Here is a 7,571-nt window from a genome sequence, read left to right on the forward strand (position 1 = left end):
AAATAGTGAGAGACTTCATTGATACTACCACGTGGTAAGGCCTCCATTAATGCATGATGGTTGGCTCCTTACGTCTCCTATAGTAAGGGATAGGCCTTTTGGTTCTTTACGTCCCCCATAGTGAGGGATAGGTCGGGTTCGGCTCTTGAAAATCTCCCAAAGTGAGGGATAGGATTGATGGGATTGCATCTTTGCTCATGTATGATTGTTGTGGTTATTGTTTATAATATTACTTATTAACTGCCCTACTTGACACCTTATAAGCACCTATTTAGTTTGTATCCTGAATTGGAAGTTGGTTACTAGGACTTTTGTCTCACCCTGTGGTTTATAATGTTTTCATGTGAAGGTTCTAGGCGTGGGTCATCAGGAAGGGACGTGGAGGCTTGAGTTTAGTTAGCTGTAATGCCTCTAGGCTTTGTATATGTATGACTGGTTGTATATTGCCACATATAAGGACTTTAGGAAATATTTTGATTGATTGGTCTTATTGTAAATTGGAGGAAGTTTTATCTCCTTATTTTGGTTGGCCGGAGGCCATTTCTAGTGTTTTATGATACTTAGGTTTATGTTATTGAAAAACAAGTGGATGGGCTTATGTATGATATCTTTTGTCACTCGAGCTGGAGGCTCGGAGGCCTGATAGATTTAAAGGAATGATTTGGTTGCATGCAACAGTTTTGCTTAGGCTTCAACCCACAGGTTTGAATGTTCATTTCTAAATTTATGCAAATTCCTTTCTCCTATGGTAATTTGTTGTAACAGTTTTCCTTTTCTACCATAGTAGTAGTTTATGACAAGTTTGTAACGTTTTGAGGGAAGGAGTTTTACAAGGATCAAATGAGAGGTTTCAAAGGTGGGATTTTTTTTTAATTCTTTTTAATTCTCATATTTTTCAGTTTTCAAGGTCCTCTCCCTACCTCAGTCTCCTTTTCTAATTTTTTTTTCCATTAGATATGCTATTTTCTCTTAGGAAGCCATCGACGCTTCTTGAGCCTCTTCACTAATTAATGTCTCTTAGATCTCTCTGACTTGAGAGTATGGGGTTGGGGTTGCTTAATGCTATTATCAACTCAATAGGCCCATTTGGAAGACTGCAAGGTGAAGGTAAAGCTATATTTTAACGGGATCCAAAATTTTATGAATTTCAAACTGAGTAGAGAGAGCTACTTGAAGGTCCCTTGTATCCTAGTAAAAGACATGCACATACTCACTGATGGTCCAACTTGTGCTTCCATGGTGGACACTGTTTTATGCCTCAGTGGCAATATCATAAGATTGGTTTTTGAAACATCCTTTCTTGAACCTCTCAGAGTATGTGCCTGGAAGCGTTATGGTTCAAGCGATTCCCAAAACAAGCCCGTAAATTGAACTTGGGACTCGGGTTATTGTTTACTGGGTATTTTCCAGATTACAGGTCCAACTTCGGGAGGACATAACTCTTAACACACACATCCGTTTTAAGTGATCTACCACTTGTTTTAAAGCTTAGGATGTGTAATTTAACCATGTCAAATTTCATGAGTAGAGTCAGTCATTTGATAGGTCAAACTAGAGCTGGAAACTGATTGCTCCAAGACCTACGTTTTATCCATTAAATAATTCTTACTTTTATTCTCCCTTCATTCGAATATGCAACAACTAGCCTTATGAATTCCCATTCATTCATATAATTTGAGTTGCATGCCATTACATTATACATCAAACATTACATCACATTTCATGCTTGACACATCCACAATTGATTACATAATTAGTGATGTCAATCATTACATTGAAACGCATGTAAATTCTCCACTTTCTTTGCTTCCATCTTCTTGCCCTTCTTCATTTGATCATATCACCTATTATGGTTGGTTAAGGAAGGGTGAGATTCGGGAGAATCTTAGTAGCAAACAATAACCACCCAAACATACATGGCAAGCTTGGCATTCATAACAAGCTTGCAGCTTAACATTTCTATAACATAGTGACATGTTTAGAAATTATCATGCATTAAAACACATAGGCCTATGACATATTTCAAACATATTCATAATCACAATGCATGAGTTCATAAAATCATATAAACACAGAACATGTTATACATGCAAGCAAATACCAAACACATAAGAGTAAGGTCACGTTTGCTACCTTGTGTCCTTAAGCTTTCTTCTTACTCCCTTTTTGTTTCCAACCATTAAAGTTGCTTGCTCAACCACATCCAAACCTTCTCTTGAATGCCTCAAGGCCCTAATCACAGTCACAAGGGTCACATTACTCATTAGGACCAAGAATTACACAATATGAAAGACTTAAGTCCTTAAACTTAATTCCTTTTTCCTTAATTTATAATGTAGTGTTATAGCTTTGTAAAAATTATTCCTTTAGGCCAATCCTACACAATTTTGCCCAAGGAATCCAAATATGAGCTTAGATTCATCAAAATCCAACTCATTTTCCTGGTTCTAGGTGAAAATTGAAATCTGCCACTTAATTTCCAATTTTGATTCCAATGCTTCCAACTTCATTCTTTCATCTTATCCCTACACATTTTTTCATTTTAAACACATTGGAGGCATCAAAATCATCAAAATCACATCCTAGGCACAAAAAACCAGGTCTGGCCGAAATATTTTCTCAGGTTACACAATCATGAAATTCAACCAATTTCAGCATAAACCCACTTGATTCGTGTTTCTTTCAAGCCTTTAAACATTATTCTAACATCAATTTCATCCTCCCTCATGCTTAACAATTTCGTGCAGCACCTCCCCTAAGGGTTTTAAGCTCCAAAAAATCATTAAAATCCATAACCAAGCTCAACAACAACAACAGTAGTGAAAACTACATTAAAAACCATGAACATACCTTGTTTTAGAGCTTGATCTTGTATGGGACCACTTGGCCTTTCTTTCTCCCTCTTCTTTCTCTCTCTATAAACCCTTTTGCTAGAGCTTCTCCAAGGTTTCCATGAGCTTGGACGAAATGAGAGGGAGGGGAGGGGTATTTATAGAAAACAAGACTGAATCTGGGTCATTGATCTTAAAAATACATAGCTTGATCTGGACTGTCCATTTTCTCTTTTAATCTTGTGGTGACAAGTGTCCCATGACATCATGCTTACCTCATCATGATGACATCATGCTCACATCATCAATCCACATGCCTTTAATCCGACCGTACACGTGTCTTGCATCCAGCTGTACACGTAATACATCCTTTTCCCATCTAACCGTACACTTATCTCCTCCATATTCCTTCATCATTAAGGCATTAAAATAGAGAGGAAATTAATATAAAATTCGTGTAAAATACCACCCTTAGGCATTCCTCCACCTATATTGCCATTCTGCATCGTATAAGGTACTTTTTTGGGCCCTGACTTACCCGGAACCACTAGGACATGTTCTAGCATTATTTTCTCTCCTCAAATAAATCCACATGGCATCATATAACATGTCTAAAGATAGAGTGATGCTCTTTCCTTGTTCTTCCATTAAAATAATTAAAATAATCAATAATATTTATTTCGGAGTTATCTTGACCGAATTCTTTCTACCAGTCCACAACTCTGAGAGTCAATCTCCGAGTACCAATACTATTTATTCATCATGGAGAATTCCTCTAATTTTTTCAAAGTCCAAAGTCAACATCTAGACATTTGACTTTGAATTTCCCCGGATAGTATGTAAATAGGCTTTAAATTCCTTTAAAGCCAATCTTTTCGCTTTCTGGGGATAGAATTATTTTTAAAACCTGTGATAATTCCTCATGTATTTTACTCCCATTTTCTTCCAATTATTTGAGGCCTCCTTATACTTTAAATAATTCATTTTCAATAATATTCAAAATCAGTCAAAACCCTAGGAATTCCACAATTTCCTTCTAGGGGCATTTTCGTCATTTTTAACCTCATACAAGCCTCTGAACCTTATTCCTATTTTTCTGAAATTTTTCTGAAGTGTTCGGGCCTTAACCTACTATTTTCCATTTTCTAGGATTTTTCTGAGATTTTCGGGCATAATTTTCATTTTTGCCCTTACTAGCTCAAAACTTTACAAAATTATGATTTTGCCCATGGTTTGGCTTAACCTCAAAATTCACCTCATTGAGGCCTCCAACATAACCTTTAGCCTACATGTATCTCTATTTCTCATTCCTAGGCCTTGAGACTTTTTCCAAGTTTCTAACTTCTTCTTTTCTCAGTCCCCAAAAAACCTTTTACGATTCAGTCTCTGGGAATCCCTCTGTCCTTCTAGGAAATCTCTGAGACCTCTACCAAAAGGGGTCTAGTAGTCGACCTATTTCAAGCTAATTTTCAGTACTTCTAGGCCTAAAATTTGGGATGTGACACTTTTAGGAGTAGTTTATCCTTCATGTTTTGTGCCTTAGTGGGCCTGTTCAATGTGTAACTTATTTCGACCTTAGTGGCAATTTAGCCTAGCAGTCTTTACCGCTAACAAAAACGTTAATCGTATTATCAATGTACTGCATTTCTATTATCAATGCGTGAAAGTTTATGTTGTGTTATTCTAGAATTTTTTTCAATTGAGACTTGTGTCACCAGTAGTAAATAGGTAAATATTTTCAAGAAAAAAATATCTGGACTTATATTTCTAGCAGCCTCTAAATGACATGTAAATTAAGGCGTACTTATCTTAGATAACTTCAAATTCTGGACAACCAATATACTCCTCCGGTCCTTAATATAAAACCCATTTCAATAATTTGATTAGATTAGGAAAGTTAGGTGAGTTAGTTAATTATAAGAAAAGTGACACATTTTTCTAAAACACCATAATCATCTTTCGTTATATCTCCTCTTCATCTTCTACTTGATTATGGTTGAGGAAGTATCCATAGGGGTAATTTAAAGAAAACTGATAAATATGAGAAATGGGTTTTATATTTAGGACCAAAACCAACTCAAGAATTAGGTCTTATATTAAGGACCGAAGAAGTATAAGCATATGTATGGTAGATGTTAGGTGCATGAACTTGAACGAAGTCAGAAATTTCAGGTAGTATGAATGATTTTAAGTCAATAAACTTTTGACAGACAGCAGAGAATGGAATAAGCAATGTATTTGGTACATAAATACTTAAATTAGAGGAAAACAATATGAGAAATAAAAGTTGACTTCCCGTAGCCACATGCAATCATCATCATATATGTTCTGACTTGCTGGAATAAATAAAACTAAGGGAGTGTTTGGATTCCCCCATAAGTGCTTTTTAAAATCACTTCTAAAACTATGGTTTGGTTTGCATCCAAATACCCCCTAAATGTGGATTCAGTCGTTTCTTCAATTTGTTTGCCTTCCATTTGACTGATTCTAAGGTTTTCCTTATTAGGAGGCTTTACCTTATTTCAATCCGTTAATGATTCAAAAGTTATGGCAAACTCATTTACCAAACAAATTGGTATTTGTTTCAGTGTTTATGCAGTAGCGAAACCCCAAGTGAGACTGTTTTATACTTATCAGAGATAGCTACAATTTTTGGTCAATCTATCTGTTACAATGTGATTTCCACATCTTAGTTAACTCAGCAGGCCACAGCATGCAACTAATCATTCTTTTTGACAATCAGCTAATTAATATATTTATTGGTGAAAATTGCTTGACCTAAATTATTTTGTTTAGGATCAGTATTTGTCATGTCATTCATGAATCATTTAAAAGCAACTGAATCAAAATTATTGCTTGGTCAGTGGGGTAGTTGATTGTATTGAGAAGTGATTGATGTGACTTATGTTTTTTCTTCAGGGTATGGCATTTGTAAGTTGACCCATTCTGAACATGCTTTCTATAAAATACATACGTCAGTAATTTGATTTTAACATATTATTGCCATACTTCGCAGAAGGCAGTAGTTTCATAGGCAATAGACATCCCCGCTTGCTCACTAAAATATTAGCAGTATCGGGTATTGCCGTATTGGTGTTATTGTTTGTTAAATTTCAAGTTTTCATGTTTTCTTTTGTGCTGTCTACTGAACAATATGAAACTTTTTGTTAAGCTTTATACCAAGTAATGCCTTCTTGTCAACCTTTAGGTAGAGATGAAGTGAATAATGTTGATTTGCAGTTCTCTACTGCTTTTTCTTATGAAATTATATATGCACAGTTTTTATTGAATAAAATGGTTCTCCCTCATGTATTCAGCTTTATTTTAAAACTTCTTGTGTCATATTTGGTTCTTATGTCCATCTCTGTCAGCAACTCTCAGGAATAATAAAGCTGATTTGAAGTGATTACTGACCTTTTTATTTTTTGGGAACTGTTCTCTACCAACTCAGTAGCTTTACCGTTGAATAAGGAACAAGGAAGCTAAACAATGAATTGGTTTTTACACAGTGGTAAAAACTGCTCTTGGCTGGCAATCTTTATGTTTTTGATAAGTTATGCACAATTCACACGCATGGTGCAATTCTGACTAAGAAATGGTGCGTGCTTTTTCTTGGTTAACTTATATGAATTATATTTCACAAAAAAAATTATATGAATTTAACTGTCTCTGATTTGTAGCTAACTCTTCAAATTGGCTGTGTATTGTTACTCTATTAAATCTGAAACAAAATATCATATCTCAAACATGTTTATATTTCCCAAGATATACTTGGCAAATAATGTTTACATTAGTTGTGGCATTTGAGTGTTGTTTTGTTTTTTTTAACCTCTCTAAATTTAAGTTTTAAATCCCTCCTAAGTAGGCGAAGAAATATGAGCATTGTGAACAGGTTGGAAGCCGTAAAATTAACCTTTTTTCTAGGAACTTGGAGAAGGAAAATATTTATCTTATTGGGATAAGCTTTGTGGTCATTCCTTAATGTTATCGATTATCTGATATATATATTTATAATATTATTTAGTTCCTGATTTTATGTTTATACAGATTTGCAGCAGAACTGGAGACTTGTATATACATCAAAGATCATAAAATTTAACAGAACAATCATCAATCTTGGGTGAAATCTTGGCCTGCCAACACATTCCAACTTTGTCAAAGCTATGGCGTTTCATCAATTCGGAACTGTGATCATTTTGTTTCAAATGATGTTGAGACATTAATAGGTTTAGGAACACAGACTGATGTCATTCTATTGCCCTAAGTATTTAGATAGTACTGTATTACATAACATTAGCCTCTTGGAATTCTTGCGCTGAATATGTTAATACGCATTAGTCCAATACTAGACGAGGTGGTAAGTTGCTTGAGTGTTACGGTCCATATCATGTTTTCATGGGACATGTATTAGAGTTGATTTTTGATATAATGTAGCAGTATTAGATTTTTCTAAACCAATTTTTAAATTTTAGATTGGATGCATTAATTGTGTTGACTTGGTTTGTGATAATTGTTTTAACAAAAAGAAATTATTGATAATGTAAGAGAAATCATCCACACATGTAGATGAATGATTTGAGAATCTCATGCTATTGCAAAATTTTCTAGCATTGCTGTTAACCTCAACGTTTAAAATTACCATACAAATTCGAGAACTCATCTAGATGAGCACATGTAGAAGAATGATATCTAATGTCTCTTAGAACCTTTTGACAGAAGAAGATTGATGTGTATAGCAGA

The sequence above is a fragment of the Neltuma alba genome, unplaced genomic scaffold, assembly GCF_004799145.2.
Source record: "Neltuma alba isolate B1F8T4 unplaced genomic scaffold, ASM479914v2 tig00011585_pilon, whole genome shotgun sequence".
Classification (NCBI taxonomy): Eukaryota; Viridiplantae; Streptophyta; class Magnoliopsida; order Fabales; family Fabaceae; genus Neltuma; species Neltuma alba.